This window comes from Schistocerca nitens, chromosome 6, assembly GCF_023898315.1.
Source record: "Schistocerca nitens isolate TAMUIC-IGC-003100 chromosome 6, iqSchNite1.1, whole genome shotgun sequence".
NCBI lineage: Eukaryota > Metazoa > Arthropoda > Insecta > Orthoptera > Acrididae > Schistocerca > Schistocerca nitens.
In genome coordinates this window covers 356,469,969-356,490,604 of record NC_064619.1, presented here as the reverse complement: position 1 = coordinate 356,490,604, position 20,636 = coordinate 356,469,969, and positions in this window count along the sequence as shown.

Here is a 20,636-nt window from a genome sequence, read left to right as displayed (position 1 = left end):
CGTAATCATGACGGAGGTGTAGTACATATTCTAACTGCACACATCACTGTGGGTATGAAAACCTACAGGACCCCTAAGGTTAGTGCGCGCAGCTCTTGGCCTGTGGCGCCTGCAGGCTGAGAGTTCCGACAGTGTTCAGTTTCTAAATTTTGTCATAACAACAAACCCTGACAGTCCTTACAGATGTCTGGTGTTCTAAAAATTGGTCAAAAAATGCCAGCTTTCATAGTCAAAATAATCAGGGCGAATAAAAATTAATAACTAAAGTATATAGAAAATACTTTGCTGTACTGGAAAAGCATAAAACAACATTGGGGTATTCCTAACTCTGACTGCGAGTGTCCCCAGTATTTTTATATCCAGCAACGTTGTGGACATCCGAATCTCCCTAAGACCAGAATTTATGCCCCTTTGTCTCCCCTCCATGCACGAGATCGTAACTGCCTTCCGCTACTGACTAATACTGTCAATACCAAATGGGGATGCAAAGCAAGAGTGGCATCTAAGTCGTAGAATACACTTCAGTGGGTTGCTAATAAATGCAAATGCAAACATTAAATATAGTCACATCAATGTTAAAAACCTACTAGTGCTAACTATATGGCACCTCGTTTGAAACACAGTGATCCATAAGTGCAAAATTTGTTAGCAAGAATCAGTAATATTAAAAATCCCACTTCCAGAAATAAGTAACCTTCTGTAAAACATGTAGAATAACATGAGCGCAAGAGCGCCAGTATGTTACAGGGTGCATGCTTTCCAAGGATACACGTTCGAGTAGTTTTGTCTGGTGGAACTAATAATCAGTATATGTACGTACGAAAGGAGCAGCCGACCAGAGATATACACCAAAGTTCGGGAGTGGTGCTTACTCGAATGTGACGATTGTCATGCTGTGTGCATTGGTCAAATTGACAGAACACTGAAAGCCAGATTTCAAGAGTACCAGTCAAATAAAAAAGGCCAAGCAAAACATAACTCGGTCTGTGTGGAACACCATATGTCCAGCTTCCAATGCCCTCCCACTCTGCAACATATAAAAATCCTTCCCTATGAGCAAAAAAGAAAATAAATCTTAACATTCTGGAAGAAAAGAAAATAGCTAAGCACGTAGGGAAGACAGGCGGCACCTGAACCCTCAGCTGTCTGAAAATAACCAAGTGAATCTTGACACTATGAGATAATTGTTTAATGTTATTAGCTTGTAACTTCCCCGGAGAATTTTGAAAAAGGGACATTAGTGTAATTTCACCGGAGAATTTTGAAAAGACAATAATTAAATGTTAATGGGAATAGAACCAAGTATAATCTTCCCGCAAAAATGAAAGAAACTATTTTAAATGTGAATGGACATCGTGCTAAGTGTAACCTCCCCGGAATTATTTTTAAATAATATGAATTGAATGAAAATGCAAATAGAGCCAAATGTTAGCTTCCCACAGTAGTAAAACTCAATGATAATAACAATGTGCAAACATGTTAAGTCCCCACAAAATTAACGTTATGATCAACCTGATAAATTGTATAAGGTCATCTGCGCTGACCTTAGGCCCTGTGCAAATCTGATAAATTGATTCTGGCAGGAAAAGCATATGAAGTATTGTTTCAATTGTAATGATTATTTTCTTAAAAAATTGCTTTTAGAACAAAATTATTATTGGGGCGATTCTTGAACAAATTAATTACTGTTAAGATACATTACATTATCAGATGAGCGCAATGCTGCTTCATTACCTTATTTAAAAATACACCTCGTCCTGAACCTTGACCAGAGCCCCATGTCGACGACCGCCGACTCCTCACACACAACTCCGACTACCTCGTGCGCGCTACTCGCACAAACGAACTACATGCTCTCGCGACTCGCTACGTGCAACAACTGCCTCGCAACTGCCTCGCAACTGCACTGCAACTACTTGTTCTCCCGACTCGCTACGTACAACAACTGAACTGTCGCGCGGTCAAGCGCAGACTAGTAACGATAAATAACTATCTGGTCAGAGATTCTGTCATGCCTCGCCGTCGCTGCTACCGAGTACATACGCGTTTCAAGCTAAACCGTGAATGCTATGTGGTTTAGACGTGCTACCTACTGCATTTTTAAGAGAACCACCTTCTCAAATTTCTAATTTTAAAGTTAACCGATTTTTATTTTTCAGTTTTTTCACTCATTGGGTGCTCTGTGTTATGCACATTGTCACATACAGCAGCCACTGAAGCTGTAACGCTGTTAAAACGAAGGCCCATTATGAGTTGGAGAATGAAAAATTTTTTTAAGTTTTTTGATTCTTGGTATCGTACTGTGAAATATAGCTGTCACCAGCTCTGTTACGTTAGTGTAACTAGGTGTTTTTAACAAGAAGTTCCATTACTGTACGGAAGTTGGATTTTTAAGATTATTGATTTTTGCTATCAGATTTTGCACTGAGGAACCACTGTGTTTCGTATAAGGTGCCATGTAGTTAACACTGGCAGGTTTTTAACGTTGATGTGACTATGTATTGCATTTTACGTGTGAATTTGCTTATATCAGCGTTCCACTTAAGTGTATTTTACGATTTAAATGCTACAGTTGCTTTGGCATCCGGACATAATATTGACACTGTCACTCAGTAGTCACAGCATGGCACGATCTCATTCAGCAGGGGCAGGAAGAGGGGGATAGGTCCTTATCTTAGGCATGTTCGGGTATGCACAGTGTTATTGGATATAGTAATACTTGGGACACTGAGAATGTACTTCTATCCTTCCCCATTACATGAAAATATTTTATTTTAAATACTTTAGTCTTTAATTTTTATTCATCGTTACTATTGTGCTATTAACATAAGCATATTATCAGCATTTTTTAGAACACCAGTCATCTATAATGACTGTCATGTTACTATTATGTCAGGGTTTAGCAACTGAACACTATCGTAGCTCACAGCTTGCAAGCGCTATAGGCCGAGAACTGCGTGCACTAGTCTTAGGGGGGTTTTCTTACCCAGAGTGGTGTGTGCAACCAGAATGCGTACAACACTTCCGACATGCTTATAATTTAAAAGCATTACTGTAGGCCAGATCGCATTTGGGTTGCGTAGGGCTGCGCCACCTGCCGTAATAAGGTGATCAGCTGCTTGCTTCTCATTTTCAGTGCGAGCTTCCATTTAGTGACAAAGCAAGGTACATATATTTCTGAAAAATCCCTTTCGGTCGTCTACTGCTTTATTCTGTTTTATACGACACCACGCAGTGTTTTTAAAGCTTTCACAATAGGCATTTACATGCTGGGATGTCTCATGCTCGATATCTCATGTACCCATCCCTACCAAATATCAGTAAGCTGTTTGATATTTTCTTGCTAATACAGTCTCACTATATGGGCTCACACCAATATTGTGAAACTTTCTTCCGTAGGCCAGTCCGAGGATGCCTAAATGACCGCGTCGTTGAGAAACAAGAAAAATTTTTAACACTTTACGAACCCCATTATGAACAGGAAAAAGTTGATTTTGTATATCAGTTTCAACATATGTGACTTTATTTATGTCCTTAGTGGTTGATAATACGTCTCTTTCTCCTCTAAAACAATGCAAGGTATAAAGACAAGGCTAGGATCTAAAAGAACTGCTACAAAGTTTTATCACTAGTACCTAGACAAGTCAGCTACATGCCTTCACATGTCTTCAACAATCTGGCGGAACCTGATAAATGTACTGAAGGTTACACGATGACGTATGAATGAAGTAATAAATTTACTGTTGAAGACTCATTCTACTTTACTGAAGGGTATTTTGATATAAACTCTTAAATTTATAATATCATATAACAATAGCTCTGTAACACAGTAATATTTTTAAAAAATTGGTCAGTTTTTTAAATTGCCCTTCAATAAAACATCCTTGATTTTTCCGACATTTCAGAGACCCTCCACCTAGGACTTGATAGAATACAATTAAAACAGTCTTCTCTTAAACAGTGGTACAGTGTCATCTCCCTCTATCCCATCGGAGGTAGTTGCTTCGTGCAACACAATCATCCACAGTGGTACTGAAATTTCAGTCACCAGATTAAATGCTATAGATGTCATAGGCTGCAGACCTCTGCCAGTGAATCTTTACAAATGATGCAGCTATTCACTGTCTTGTGCGATAAATATGTGTAGATAGTCTTCAGGACGTGAGGTGTTACTAGTGGTGGCATACAGTCCTAACACCAAGGATTTTGAAAATTTACCAAACGGTTTTCTTCACCGTTCATCGCTAGAAGGTATATATTCTCATAAAAATAATCAACACTGATGATATCATGAAGATATGCGTCTGCGCTGTTTGTGAAGTATGATGAGAAGTCTAATTCTATTTACATGAGTTCCGGGGTCTATTTGAACTAAATTGTCTAGTGTTTTGTCTCTGTGAGTGGAATTCGTAATTGCCTTAAAGGCGGAACAGCTATGCTCCTATTTAAAATCTCTTCTTGGTCTGACCTTCCGTACTATACTGATCTTTAAAGAAATTTTTGCAACTTGACACATTATTACTAGGTATACTGTATTATAATCTGAAATATAATTGACAGAATATTAGGAGATATCTTGAAATTATATAAAAATTAGTAGCGCAGTTGGTACAATTGAGCTGTGCCTATAGCCTTAGCCCTCATATTTTACAGTTCTGACTGTATTGGGAAAACATTCGAAGAAAAATTTGGATATCCATAAACCAGTGTATTTCTGAATTTCGAAACCACTCATATGGCTGTTAAACATACAACACTTAAAATATAATGAATTAATATCCCTGTGAACAAAACATATAACTGCAAAAATTCGTAATAATCAAATGAAAACAGAAAAAGATTCACCATTTTTACCATCATAAGTGGGAAACATTTCACAAGATATTATATCGCGTGTTAAGTATATTCCTGTTGTGTACGACACGTAGTAGAAAGTGTGCAAGACGGCTTTAATACTTTGTATGTCAGTTCTTTGCAGTGATAGTCACCGGGTTATATTTCGTGAATTTTGAAAGTGTTGACAAGGGCAATGAAAAAAAAAATTGGAAGTTTGTGGTAAGCTTCTATGGGACCAAACTGCTGAGGGCATCGGTCCCTAGACTTACATACTAGTTAATCTAACTTAAACTAACTTACGCTAAGGGAAACACACACACCCGAGGAAGGACTCAAACTTCAAACCAGGGTTGGCTGGGGGGGGGGGGGGGGGGGGAGCCGCGTGTACCGTGACAAGACGCCCTAGACCACGCGGCAAGGCATCAAAGGGCCCCAGGTTCGATTCCCGGACGGTTCGGGGATTTTCTCCTCTCAGGACTGATGTCTGTGTGTGCGTGTGTGATTTGTCATCATATTCGGCACTGAAGTTAACTGGTGTGGCGACAAAAAAAAGTACTTGCACCAGGCAGCTGAACTCCGCAGACGGGGCCTCCCAGCCACATTTGCCATACGCAAATTTCGTTTTTTTATCTCTATTGCAAGTAAACATTTTTCTATTCCTTTTTGCCAGATGATCTTGTACCTTTTTTCTGAAATATCCTTCACTGTACTAGCTGTAGAGTATATACTGGAAAGTTTTTCTTCAGTTCGAAGTATAGATATTTCGAAGTAAACTTAATTTTCTATAAGTATGGACGTTACATCACAGAATACATTATCTATGCCGCTGAACAATCAGAGCAAGCAATTAATTGGACGCGATACTACGAAATCAAGTGGGTCAGTTTTTTACTGTTGCCTTGAGTATGATGTACCCTTGTAGCCTGAGATACCTGGCAAAGAATATGGATATATGTAAGGCTGTAAGGTGTGTGTAGGTATGTGTGTTTGTGTGTGTGTGTGTGTGTGTGTGTGTGTGTGTGTGTGTAATGAAACATAGACTACTCTCGTAGATAGTGATAAAATATGACCTCATACCTTAATAATATGTACAATGTGAACTTGAAAGACCAAGAAATCTCCCACAACACGCTTCCATAAATTTAGTGCAGTAAAAAGAAGAATGGATCAGCATATCGAATATTAGTGTTTATAATATGAATGAACAGCTTCTTTGAAGCAACAGGTTAGTCCGAATGTATGTAAGATTTCCGATTATAGCGTCCAGCTGTGCTATGGATCAGTCCCATCTCTTATGTTCACATTAAATGAGAATGCTGAAAATAGTTAATTAGTTCAAAGAGCAATTAGTAAAGGCGTAAGTTACTTCCGGGCATTATATCGTAGCAGCACATCATACGTAGCCCTACGTTACTCACTTTGCGAAATCTAACTAGCAGGCAGATTCTACTTATTGTTATTTATGACTCTCAGCCCTTACTGTGCAGTTGAGTGCCGATTCCTTAAAGTGGGTGTGAATAGCGTATTTGAGTTCCATAGCGTGACTAGACGGCAGCTCACTAACGTGGCAAAATTATATAACGCAAGTATACAGGATAGAGCGTTTCTGGGTAGTGAGTTCTCAGAACGTGATTTTAATAAGGAATATAGTGGCTCTTAAAAACAACTGAAACACTTTACAACCCTGGAGGAATAACGTAACCTAGGCTCATTCTTACAGATCAAGAAAACTTCATTGAAATAAGTAATCTACTGTAGATTCACCAGAAAATATGTAAGATAGCCTGTTGGTCGTGGTGTCAGGACCTTCACAGATACAGAGCAAAATCGAATGTTGGTCTGTTAAGTACATTGTCCATCTCTATCGTATTCAGCATGTTTGCTGATGGAATCCCAGTAGCCAGCGGGGTATGTAGCATGCTTACACCACATGGCCTGAAACCCGCGAACGCTTGCTATTGCTCTTGAGCAAAATAGTATCGCCAAAGACTACGTTCGACACAGTGATTTAGAAAATCCAGGAGGAACGGTCAATACACAGGAATATGAAAGAAACAATGATTCTAAGCAAAAAGCCTAGTAACCATGGTCTCTAAAAGGCGCATCTTAAAAGCTATGACCACTTCTTCATTACAAGAGATGTGTTTCAGAGGGCATACCACTAACAGCTGTTATGGTATACGTTTTAAAGCCCTAGTGTACTACTCCTTGTAACTTCGAATTACCTTTTCTTTCATGTCCCTACATATTGTAATTCCTCCTGGGACACCATGCATATTGGTACGGGTTTGAGAACGATTTCAAAGATTATATCAAAACAAATAATGCGATTCTCCAAAAGGTAAAATGTACTGTGAGGAAATAACAGAGGCTAGTAGAAGGCATCTATCGAGGTGAAGAGGTTATCTTGTTTATTTTTTATCTCAGGAATTAGTTCCTTTCTCCTTTGATACAAGGACAGATGTCCTATAAATAATTCCTCCATCAAGAACATCTGTCATTAAGTAAAGAACGCTCGAGAAATCTCACTGTGTAAATTCGTCTGAACACGTTGATACAGTAAAATGTGCTGAACGAAAGTTAAAAGTCAGGTTGTAATATAGATCAAATGATGATTGCATGAAACTGCCTAGTTACAACGGTGACATTAAATAATATAAGAAGTAAGACTAACATCGTGTTTCGTCAAAGAGGGAATGAAGTGAATTGCATTCAAGCATGCTACATACCCCGCTGACTACTGCGATTTCATCAGCAAACATGCTGAATACGATAGAGATGGACAATGTACTTAACAGACCAACATTCGATTATCCTCAGTATCTGTGAAGGTCATGGCTTCTCGACAACAGTCTGTCTGACATTATTTTGGCAGTGTAGCTGTGATGAATACAAGATAGGGCCATGAAGACGTCGGCGACACGTCCCAGCTTCTGGCCTCAACATGTCACAAATCTAACGGCTACTGTCATAGTTGCCAATTCAGCTGGTTGGGGGTGATTGTGTTGATTACCCAGTACCGTCACATGCCTTCACGCCAGGGGCTGGGGGCGTGCGACGATAACGAATGGAATCGCCTATATTGTGTCCAGTGGTCTCGTTGGATGCATCAATGTCGGCAAAACTCTGGTTGCCGCCATCTCAAAAGATGTAGAACTGTAGAACTGCCGCCGTACGACAGTCAGCGGTGATCCATGCGCCTTCGCACAGTCGTGTGGGTGTTTGAATCACGGTACGTGACAATGCCATATGATCATGCAGATGTGAGTGAATGTAACATTCCTCATTCGAGCTAGTCGCGTGGGGCTTCATAATCTTTAGGTAATGATAATGGCCATGGCGCCACGTCATCTCACAAAGATGTAGATTATATTATATCAGTGTAACACGATGAACATAATTACGATGAATAACCAATTATTACTTGATTACAGGTGATTTTTCACTGCAAATGATCAGAACCGAAAAAATTTCTAGGCCATCGCACCTGATGGCCTGAAGTAATCAGTTATTTATTTACAATATAGAGCACATTTTCGATCATTGTTATCGTGCAGAACGTGTCAACACACAAACACACACGTGGGCGGGCGCGCTCGCACACACACACACACACACACACACACACACACACACACACACACGCGCGCGCGCGCGCGCGCGCGCGCGTCACAGCCAAAAGAAATACACATGTGAAAATAAAGGTGGCCAAACAGTCGCATCAGTGATCAGTGCCCAGTGTAGGCCTCTCGCAGCCCCCCCCCCCCTCCCTTTCCCGCACGGGATCTGTCTGTCTGAGAAATGCACTCTAAAATAAGCAGCTCACCAGGTCCAAGCTACACACGCTTACATCCTTCATTCGCATACAGTTTACATCAACGCGCAGTATACCACTACCGCCCCCGCCCCCCCTCTTTTCCCCTCGTTGCAGGAAGCGATCATAAAGATGCTAAATATCATCCTGCGATACATTGTCCGAAGCATTTCGCACTTTTTGTTGCTATTCGGCAGTGGTTCTTGCAGGCCCTGGGGAACGACTAAATTACCACTTCGTCATGTTCCATACGTTTCAACCGATAAGATGTCTGGTGATCTTGCAGGTCAGGACAGGTATACACCACTAGGACAACGATTCGTCGATGAAGGCGTGTGTTCTCCTGCTGATAAGGCACACCATCTTTTGTCGAAAGAGTGGAAGTAGCGCGTGAAAAGCAATGGTACAATTAAAGTGTCACTGGTTACTTTATCCGGCAGGAAGACGAAATATGACCGCGAGCTGTAACTGATGGACCCACGCACAAGGAAATCTTGGATGGGATCTGTGTGTCGCGAACGAATGCACTCTGTAGTAGGCAGCTCAACAGGTCTACGCCAGACACGTGTACGTGCTTCACGCGCCTACAGTCACAACCTACTCTCGTCACTGGAGACTAAGGAGGGACAGTCCACACTCCAGTGAATTGTTTCTTGACACCAGAGTAGTCATGGTTAACATATCAGCTTTCTTCATAAACTATTTTATTCTATACCATTACGGCTTATAACGGCGGACAAGATAATTTTCGTATTAAGTTACATAAAGGTAGCTACTGTAAGGGTATACTGAGTTTCAGAGTTGACTTCATCTACGCTCCTACAGCAGATGATTCACTTTCCTAGAATTCTCCCAATAAACCGAACTCGACCATTTGCCTTCCCTACCACAATCCTCACATGCCAAAATATTTAAAAGGCGTGACGGTGTCAAGCAGGACGCTACTAATGCCGTATCCGAACTTTATGAGTTAGTTTTTTGTACTCATCCGCGTTAACTTATATTTTTCCATATTGAGAGCAAGCTGCCATTCACCACACAAACTAGCAATTTTGTCTATGTCATCTTGTATCTTCGTAAGTCACTCAAATTCGACAACTTACCATACACCAAAGCGCCATCAGCAAGCAACCGCAGATTGTTGCCCACCCTGTTCGCCGAAACATTTAGGTATATAATGAAAAATTGCAGTCCTATCACACTTCCCTAAGGCACTCCGGGTGAGCACCAGCCATGGAGGACAACAGTTGTTTCTATTACTTAAGAAGTCTTCGAGCCACTCTCGTATGAGTGAACCTTTTCCATACGCTCTTACCTTCTTTAACAGCCTGCAGTGGGGCACCATGTGAGATACATTCCGGAAATCTTGAAATATGGAACCTGCCTGTTGCCCTTTATCCTTTCTAAAACCATATTGATTCGTGGACGTAAGATTCTCTGCCCGAAAATCATTATTATATTAGTATTGAGAATGTGTTCAAGGTTTCTCCTAGAAACGGGTATTACGGATTTTTGGTATGTAATTCTGCGGGTCTGTTCTTTCGTCTTTCTTATATACAGGGGCCACCCTCGCTTTTTTCCAGTCACCTTGGGCTTTGCGCTGTGCGAGAGATTGGCGATAAATGCAGGAAAGGGCCCAGTGCTCTAGAGTACTCTTCGAAAAACCGGACTGTTATTCCATCCTGAACTAGTGACTTATTTATTTTCGACATCTTCAGTTGTTTCTCTACGCCAGTGATGATTTTTACTAAGTAGTTCATACTGGAGTCTATTAGATGGTCAAGCGATGGTATGTTCGTACGAGTCTCCTGCCTGAACGATTTCTTAAACGTGACATTTAAAACTTCGGCTTTTGCTTTGCTGTCTTTAACTACCACACCAGACGGGTCAACAGGTGACCTTAATGAAGCCTAAGATCCACTTAGCGATTTTACATAAGACTAGAATTTTCTCCGGTTCTCTGTCAGACCTTTTGCTAAGGTATGACGATGGTAGTTGTTGTGTGCTTCGGGCATAGGTCTTTTTTCTTGTCGTTATTTGCATGTTCTCCTTTGGCCCAAGAGTGCAACAGCCTCAGCTTCCTCAGCATTTTCCGAATCTCATTACTAAACTATGGTGGGTCTTCTCCGACCTTAATCCATTTATTAGGCACATAATTCTCCAGACCACGATTTACAGTCTGTTAAACTTTACCCATAATTTCTCTACGTCCATCTAGCTGGAACTACGTGATGTCAAATCACTTTTAAGGGATATGTTAACAACCGATTATCTGCTTTTTCTAGCTGGAACGCTCTCCAAGCTTTCTTAACTGATTTCCTAACAATCTTCCTATAACAACATGGTTGCTAATCTCCTTTTCTATTCTGACATTATCGATGAGGTCTGGCCTATTTGTAGCTACAAAGTCTATGATACTTTTACTATGAGTGGGCTGCTGAACTAGCCACTCAAGACAGTTTTCAGAAAACATGCTCAAAAAAGCTAGACTGTCTGTTTGTACCCCCTGCAGTGAATCCGTAGACATCCCAGTCCAACTCGGTAGTTTAAAGTATCCCCAATTAGAAATGCATAAACTGGATATTTACACACTGACAGTAGACATTTTTTTAATCACTCTGGAACTCTCACAGTAGAATCAGATGGCCGGTAAAAAAAATCCGAAATAAACGTGGTGCCACCTAGACCCGTTTTACGCGATCAGATAACTTCACTGTCACACTCAGCTTCGACCTGAGTAGATACTGATAGGATTAATTTGCTTTAGTTCTTTATCATGTTTATGCATTCATTATTTCGGTTCCCTATTCTTCAACATATATATACAGATACAGATTCTCTGTCTTCAGAACGTTTAGTTAAAATACGACCAATGTACGTGACACCATTTTTTGTACAACGTGACTCAGCATATTTATTGAGTGAAGGCTTTCCAAATTTCTACCGTATGAGAACTTTAACTTGATTTAATAATATTACAGTATCGTTGTATTTTATGCTGTGCGGGGTAGCCGCGTGGTCTTAGGCGCCTTGCCACGGTTCACTCAGCTTCCCCCGTCGGGGTTCGAGTCCTCCGTCGGGCACGGGTGTATGTGTTGTCCTTATCATAAGATAGTTTAAATTATATTAAGTAGTGTGTAGGCCTAGGGACTGATGATCTGAGCAGGAACTTACCACCACCATCATCATTGCATTTTATATTGTTTCTGTTAACACAGGTGATGGGTACACGACAATTCTATGACCAATGTTTGTATGTCATATATTTCAGTGTAACATTTTGATCACATTGCTCTCTCTCCTTTTACTTTTTACTAATGTGTATGGTTAACTTATTTTAAATAATGACAACTATGTTGACTATTTGATTTATTGTCTGGATTAAGATTGTTTTTGTCGATTTTTACAGGGACCTGAAGATGATGCCAATGAAGCACTGAAACTGGTAGCCCAGTAAAATAATTAATTTTCTTCAAGTCTTGGACCACTCCTATTATACAAATGGAAGTACAGAAATATGAATCGTGTTTTCAAAGATCCATTTGCCAAAAACAATGTAGTAACTTTCACAAAAAAATCGTTAGCTGTTTTCTTTTTGGTGCTTCTTTGTTCGTCTTCAGAACATTGCTCGTAACATCTTGAAATAAGACTAACTCTGCCTGCCAACTGAAATGAGAGGACAAATTGTAAACAAAGGTCAAGAAAATTTGTGAGCCATTGATCGCACCGTATTGGACTCCAACTGTAATTTCTCCCAGTGCAGAACATGTGATGTCCTCTTTCTGTTAATCGAACAGCACCTTCCTGCAACGCGGTTTTCAAATAAAAACTAAACCAGAAATGTGAACAACATACTCCACTCTAATAGAATATTATGACAACGAAATGCCTTCGGTAGGCCATAGAATATCCAAAGTGGTGATTGATATTTATCATTTGATAGTGGAGTCAGAAATTCAGATACACACTGACGAACCTGGGATTGATGTCAATGACCCGTAGGGACTGGCGCGAGTAGCATTAAGAACAAGTTAGTCAAGGTAGTTATCTAGACAGCAGCCACTTGCTTAACGTCCATGCTCTGTTGAGGTAGGTCAGTGCTCTTCCAGGACTTGTTACACGCCTTACAGCGCACTCGCGCAGAATTGTCCTTCAGTTCCGACTCAGTCAATGCTACTGGGGTGAATAGATGAATACCAACGTACGTCTGTCTCCTATAGCATCGGTACTTTACCTATCTTTACAAGCACATTCTGCTCTGGCCAACACGTTTGGATCGAACTCTGTGTAACGTAATTCTATAATCTCTTTGTTACCATCACAAAAATCTGACAACATCCTTAAAATATGACTGTTTTAGTAAGTAAGTACTTTTTGCAATTAATAACCCCTGACTACAATGCAAATTGTTGGGGCTTATCTGCTGGTGAAGACTACATTTCGCTAGATTGACTACATCGTAGATCAGTACGTCTTACGGAATTTGCCACTTTTAACTAGCAGACAGTGGTTTACTTTAGAAAATATGTTAATATAAGAAGTACAGGAATAGAATACGGTTTGATAATAAGTCCTGTTTAACACTAAATACATAACGAGATACTTTGTTGGATAAGACTAGCTCAGGTTTCTCAACATAAACCATTATCGTTTATGAATAGCATAGTGTTAATTCTGTTTCTTATGTCTTTATGCTATCATGGAGCCACATACTTTTGTTTTCCCACTTTCTACGCCTTTCTCTGTGAGGTACTTTTGTGTAGCTTGGACATAATTTTGTGTAAAGTGCAATTATTCTTCAGCAGCTTTTAGTTTCTTTGGTGCTTTTTGTGACCAATAAGCACTGACCTTCCTGTCCTGTTTATCGCGTGTAAAACGTTTTCTCTAAATGTATTTTGTGTATTACATTTTGTTTTCTTTACAGTGTTACAGGTTCTTCTAGTTGACTCCATAATGAAGTAGAATACTGCACGAGCAGTTTCCCTGCGAGGTTGGAAAAATAAATATTTTCTGAAATGCATATCAGACTGTGTTGTATGATACGACATCATGACTCGTTCATTTTGCCAATACAGGTGCAAATGATACTGCACCTGTATGTTTGGTAAATGTTATTTTATCATTGTCCCGAGTTCCTAATTAAAAACTCTTGCGTCTTTGAGCGTGTAGTAAATACTGTACAATATTACGAAAAGCTGTACGTTTATGTGAGGCTCACTTCACAGAAAGCTCGGGCAACGAGCAGTCTTTAAAAATACTATAGTGGTAGATATCTTATCGGTAGCTTCCAATCTGTATTAATGTACCTGGAATTAAAAGATACACCTTTGTTTCTTATAGTCAACTGAACATTATGTCCTTGTGGTCCAATAAAGTTGATAGCCGTAATAACATTAGACAAATATGGTTAGTTTTATATCCAATTTGTGTACATGTGTAACTCGAGTACTGCCGAACATAAGTACACCAATTTAATTAATTTTAAGACGCTATGTAATGTAGCAATAATTCAACTGTGGACGTGCTATCACACCCATGACACAACCATCTTTATTCAAATGTGCAAACAGAAAAATTTTATAAGAAAAAATTTAGACACCTTATTACAAGCAATGGATACAAAGAAAACTATCGCTGGCTATCTATAAATTGCGTATCATGTACACAGGGTGTGTTAGTTAATGCAGATGATGTTAAAAATCCCTCGTTCATGCAATGGAAGTATAATAGTACTTGTGAATTCGTCTATTACTTCATATGTCATCAATATTATTGATTAATAGTTCTTAATAACCAGCTGAATGATGGCATGAATGACGCTACACTCGTATGGCAGCTGGTTAACCCGAGTTTTTCTGCAGCTCTTCGTCAGCAATACCACGGCACACTCTGCAAAGTAACTCTCATAGCATCAAAATGTTTCATCTCTATAATTTAGGAACAAATGAGTTAACATAAATAAGTCTTCTCTGTTAACTGTTATACTTACTTAGTACTCAATTAATTTTGAACTATACATCTATATATCTGTACGCAACCTACTTTGGCAAAGTGCTCAGAACAAGAGACACGTCATTATACAAAAAAGTAAAAATTCGTCACTATGAAAAATTAACTTTGCTGGTAATATTGATAAGTTAAAGAAGTAACACATCTACGATACAGCTTAGAGATTTTTTTTCTAATTTGGTAAACACGTCGTGCATTTATTCTGTCACCGAGTCTGATGTATGTTTACGTGAAAATGGCACTTAAATCTGACATTTTACGAACTAAAGTTGTTATAAGGCAAGCTTTGTTAGAAGAACTCAATCGTAAAGTTGACGTAAACGATTTTCGAGATGAAAGTGATTCTTAAGCTGATGCTTTTGCAGTAGTTGTGGACAATGGCGAAATTCGGCAGTCTCCCGAGTTTCAGAGATGAAGAAAATACTGTTGTCTACATTAAGAATGCTGCACCTAATAAAAGAGACCTATCAGTTGACAATAACAGTGTAGTCTATATTACGAAATTCGGAAATAATAGACTTATCTATTTATGAATTAATAATAACACCTCAAAATATTTCTGTAATACGTGCGATTTGTAATTAATAGCATCTTTATCCAATCGAAATACGAATAAAGTCTTTAGATCACTTTCAACATTCATTAGTGAAAGCTTCAATGGCAATTTTTCTTAGTCCCGAATTCTTCATGTACTAATATTAATACTGACAGAGGCGAAATAAAATGCTTTTAGTATATATGAGAGTTCACTTTCATTATAAAATATTCAGGACCCAGGCTATTTCTCCAGCGAATAATTGAGGGCCATTGTATCCCTGGAGAACAGTTTAATGACAGTTACAAACTTTTACACTACGAGAGTTAACTACACTACTAAGGTTACTTAATTTCATGTTTGTCTGCAACTACTAAGAAGAGGAAAATATCTCGTCATTATTGTCACTTTATGTAGACATTGTTGCTTCCATGTTCGTTCTGACTCTCACGTTTCATCAGGTGATAAGAGATTTGTAAAAATACGTGGTGTTCAATAGTTTTGAATGATTGCTCCAATACCATAGAGGCAATCACTTTTAGGTCTCTGACAGTTCACACTTATGACTGCATAGCGCACCAAGCAGAATCTATATTTTCCAAAAGAAAGACTCAGATCTCGCAAAAAATTCTGCGAATTTTCGTGCACGTCACGTACGAGAAATCAAAATATAATTATACCTATAACCAATTTTTTCAAAAAATAAATATCTTTCAGTCTTAACAAAAATGTCCAGAGCTCTGTAATACGTGAACTTTCAAGGACCGATGACCAAGCAGTTTGGTCCCTTTCCCCCTTTTAAACCAACCAACCAACTTAACCTTTCGTCACAAAAACTGGCTGCAGACGTCTTTAACACCCACATGCGTAATTCCTGTCCACCAGATCTCTTTTCTGTTTAGCTGAATAACACAATAGCCAGTTAGCTTCATATTCCGATTTACATTACTCGTTACTATTCCCCTTTGGTCCAATGCCAGTACTGCTATCAATTTACACGAAAATGTATTCCCAAAAAGAAAATTAAATCTAGCAAATTTTGATAGTCTGAAGAACGGAGTGAATTTTACATTTATAATGAGCCGAAAACTTTCTGCTATAGATTTATCGATTTTCCTCAGGTATGTGACTCCCATTAAGATTGCACAATCCAATTCCTACACTTACACATATTTAGTTTGTACTGTTTCTCCTGGGTGGACTTGTGTTTAAAAGAAAGTAAACTAAATATTACCATAAATGTTATAAATAATCGACAAGTACGCCAAAGAAGAAGAGATAGAACTAGAGTGGACATGCTATTCCATGGACTCTTGCGCTTATATGCATGAACTATCTTTCCTTTGTCTTTCACTTATTTTATCTGCTTGGATTCGGACCAAAGAGGACACTCTTGTGTAAAGCTCATCTTGCTGTACCAGCTGGTAATGTACTTAAAACCCGAAAAATATTATGGTTATCTTGTCAAAAGAATTTGTGTATGTGGTCAGTCAGTTGGTAGTCTGATACCTGGATTGTCTTAAGCAGATACAGGCCTTAACAAAGTATTTTCATTGTTAGGCACCATCTTAGAATAATCGTTAACATTTTTCTTTTAGCTCATCTACGAGACGTGCAGTTGGTTAGCAAAATTAACCTTATTTCAGATCCCACGAAATCGGAGGCAGCTAGTAATAATTTAACAATTTTACTCATAGATTTTCTTTATATAACGAGATAACATCCCAGGCAGAGAAGGTCTGGTCACAGGATTCCAGTACCATTATAGGATCTCATTTGTAGATGCTTCTCTTGTTATCTTTCATTGCGGAATCGAGACGAAACCATGATGTTAAGTTACGTATTGCAGTAGTGTACATCGAACAGACTTGTCAAATATTCTCTGGTGCAATAAGCACACGACTTCTCACGAGGCTAGGGTAATATCTGTAGTGTTGGGTAAATAAGAAAAGGACAATTAATTATCGACCATTACGTTACTACCCTGAGAACTGAGCTAGTTTACTGAGTGCTTATACATGTCGGGGTAAATTAAACAACATATTACATTGTTAATAATATTCCTACATTAGTTATTTTTCTTTTATGCTGAGCCATTGCATTAATGTGTGTTTCTTTTTTATATAAGTCATGGCCCACATTCATTCTATTAAATTACACTAATAGCAAAGAAAAAGAGTCACAAATAATTTTTATTTTATTAAAGTACCAGTTACACTTACTCACCCTTCACATACATGCCGCATTAATTCCCCCATTCACACAGACACCACACCAGGTGAAAACAATATCGTCCAGTGTATAAACTAATGGTAATAGTCTGAAACTGAAACAATTTCGTGAAGTTGTCTTTCCATGAAAAAGTTGCATACCCACTTAATGGCCTTCATTGAATTACACACAAAATATACTAACATGCCAGAAATTAATTATTCATGAAGTCATAAATTTTGTGTTAGAAGTAATTCTTCTTTATAAAATGTTACTTTAGATAATAAACCGATATTCTTACTGTATTAACTGTTATCATTACAAGAGCATATAGAAGGTATCACAGCTTGAGATATTAGAAATGGCTTGAATTGAGATATTATAAATGGCTTGAATTGAGATATTAGAAATGGCTTGAATTATTAATAGTAACATGTATATTAATTGATTTTTTTAGGTCCTTCGTGCAGCTCAACTTGAAGACCTGGCAGACTCACATTTAACATAACGTTACACTTAGTTGATGGAAGCCTTCACTACGGCCAAGACTCAAGAAATTGTCGGATTCCCTAACGAAGATGTGTATTGCTGAAACTTAAATGTAATTGTGTTGGCAACTGTTCCGAATTCCATGTCTGAAATCTGAGAAGTACCCACAGCATCTGCTTATTAAATTTCAATTTTTGATGTCGCTAAGAAACATAAAATGCATAACTATAGACCTTATACATTTCTGAGATGAAAATGCTAAATGATTCTTTTAATGATGTTTAATATTTTTCAACATCAGTATGACATCATACATGTATCTCCATTGGAGTAATATTATAATTTTATACAGCTTGTTTTAAAAATTCAAAAAGTCTTTTCTTGCGTATTTAGTTTGTCTGAAAGAAATAAAATTCCTTAATATGACTTTCAGTACACGTCTTCGTGTGTTTTCTGTTAACAAATAGATGTGTTAATCTTATTATCAAGATTCGGGTATAATTCATTTTTATAACATTATTTTCAGCAAAATAATAGAGCATTTATCTAATAACTGGATTTACTTAATTCCTTATTCCCTATGAGATACCAGTAAAAATTACTGATCACTAGTCAATGCAGTTTTTATGGTCTGAGAAAGGTATTCATTCATATAAATGTCGATGTAATAAATGTTGTGAATTGTTTGCATTTTTCTGCTATATTGTGAATTGTTTGCAATTTTCTGCTACCAGTCATATTTCTTATTTTACTTTTAATTTCGCACATTGCACCGTGTTTCATAAGTGTTATACTCATTACATGTTTATGCAAACACATGAGACTTGAAAATAAAGTCTCTCTTTCTAAATTAACCCAATACACTTTTCTCCACTTGTCTGCTGCTAGATTATTAGCATTTGGTGGGCAGACTGGCAATGGGTGGCAGAAATCGATGTCGACATGTCTTCTGCCACCGTGGAGAAATGCTTCGTAGCAGTGGTTGACACCACATCAAGTAGTTTTCTGTCAGTTCCTATGGTGTGTTAATCGTTAGAAATGTTTTATAGGCATATAGGTTGTTTCCTTGCAATTTTGAAGTCCCAAACCTTCATCTACATCTACATCTACATCTAGATCCATACATCACAAGCCACCTGACGCTGTAAGGCGGAGGGTACTTTGAGTACCTCTATTGGTTCTCCCTTCTATTCCAGTCTCGTATTGTTCGTGGACAGAAAGACTCTCGGTATGCCTCTGTATGGGCTCTAATCTCTCTAATTTTATCCTCATGGCCTCTTCGCGAGATATACATAGGAGGGAGCAATATAATGCTTGACTTCTCGGTGATGGTATGTTCTTGAAACCTTAACAAAAGCTTGCACCAAGCTACTGAGCGTTTCTCCTGCAGAGTCCTCCACTGGGGTTTATCTATCATTTCCGTAACGCTTCCGCGATTAGTAAATGAACCTGTAACGAAGCGCGCTGCTCTCCGTTGGATCTTCTCTATCTCTTCTATCAACCCTATCTGGTGAGCAATATTCACGCAGTGGGTGAACAAGTGTACTGTAATCTTCCTCCTTTGTTTTCGGATTGCATTTCCTTAGGATTCTTCCAATGAGTCTCAGTCCAGCATCTGCTTTATCGATGATCAACCTTACATGATCATTCCATTTTATATCACTCCTAATGCCTACTCACAGATAATTTATGGAATTAACTGCTTCCACTTGCTGACCTGCTATATTGTAGCTAAATGATGAAGGATCTTTCTTTCCGTGTATTCTCAGCACATTACACTTGTCTACATTGAGATTCAGTTGCCATTCCCTGCACCATGCGTCAATTCGTGGCAGATCCTCCTGCATTTCAGTACAATTTTCCATTGTTACAACCTCTCGATATACCACAGCTTATCCGAAAAAAGCCTCAGTGAAGTTCCGATGTTATCCACAAGGTCATTTATGTATATTGTGAAGAGCAGTGTTCATACGACACTCCCCTGCGTCATTGACACTGGCGAAATTGTTGTTAAGTATTACGCATATAGTGCAATAGGAGTTATATGTGGTGCGACCTCAAAAACATCCTCAAGAAGCCTGTTTAGGGAACTAGGGATACTAACTACTGCTTCCACATATATTTATTCCTTAATGGAATTTGTCATTAAAAATATATCACTTTTTCAAACCATCAGCTCAGTTCATGGAATCAATACTAGAAATGAGAATATTCTTCACAAAGATTTAAAGTCATTATTCAGGAACACATATTTTCAGTAACTTGCCAGCAGCCATAAAAAGCTTAACAACCAATGAAATTCAGTGTAAGAGAAGCCTAAAGGATTTATTGATGGCCAACTCCTTCTACTTCATTCATGAATTTCTCAATAGAACCAACTGATTTATTTGCAGTAATGTGTTCATTACAAATATGTTTTGTAGTAGTTCCATTATATGTTTATTACCTTGTAAATAATGGAACATTTTTTAAATTTTAATTTCAGTGCATTAATGCGATCTTAGTAAATGGGTATCTGTAAAACGATTCTTTCGTGTAGTGTTCATTAAAAAATTTTGATCGTTCCACTTGGAACCTGTGGAAGGTACATTAGCTTATTTGTTTCAGTTGTAAATATTGGTCATGTATTATTGTTTTTCTGACAAGTTCTAAATGCTGGAGGACCTCCTCACTACGGATCAATTGGAATTAAAGTAAATCTAATCTAATCTAACGCTTTCGACATGCTTTCACTGCAGAAAC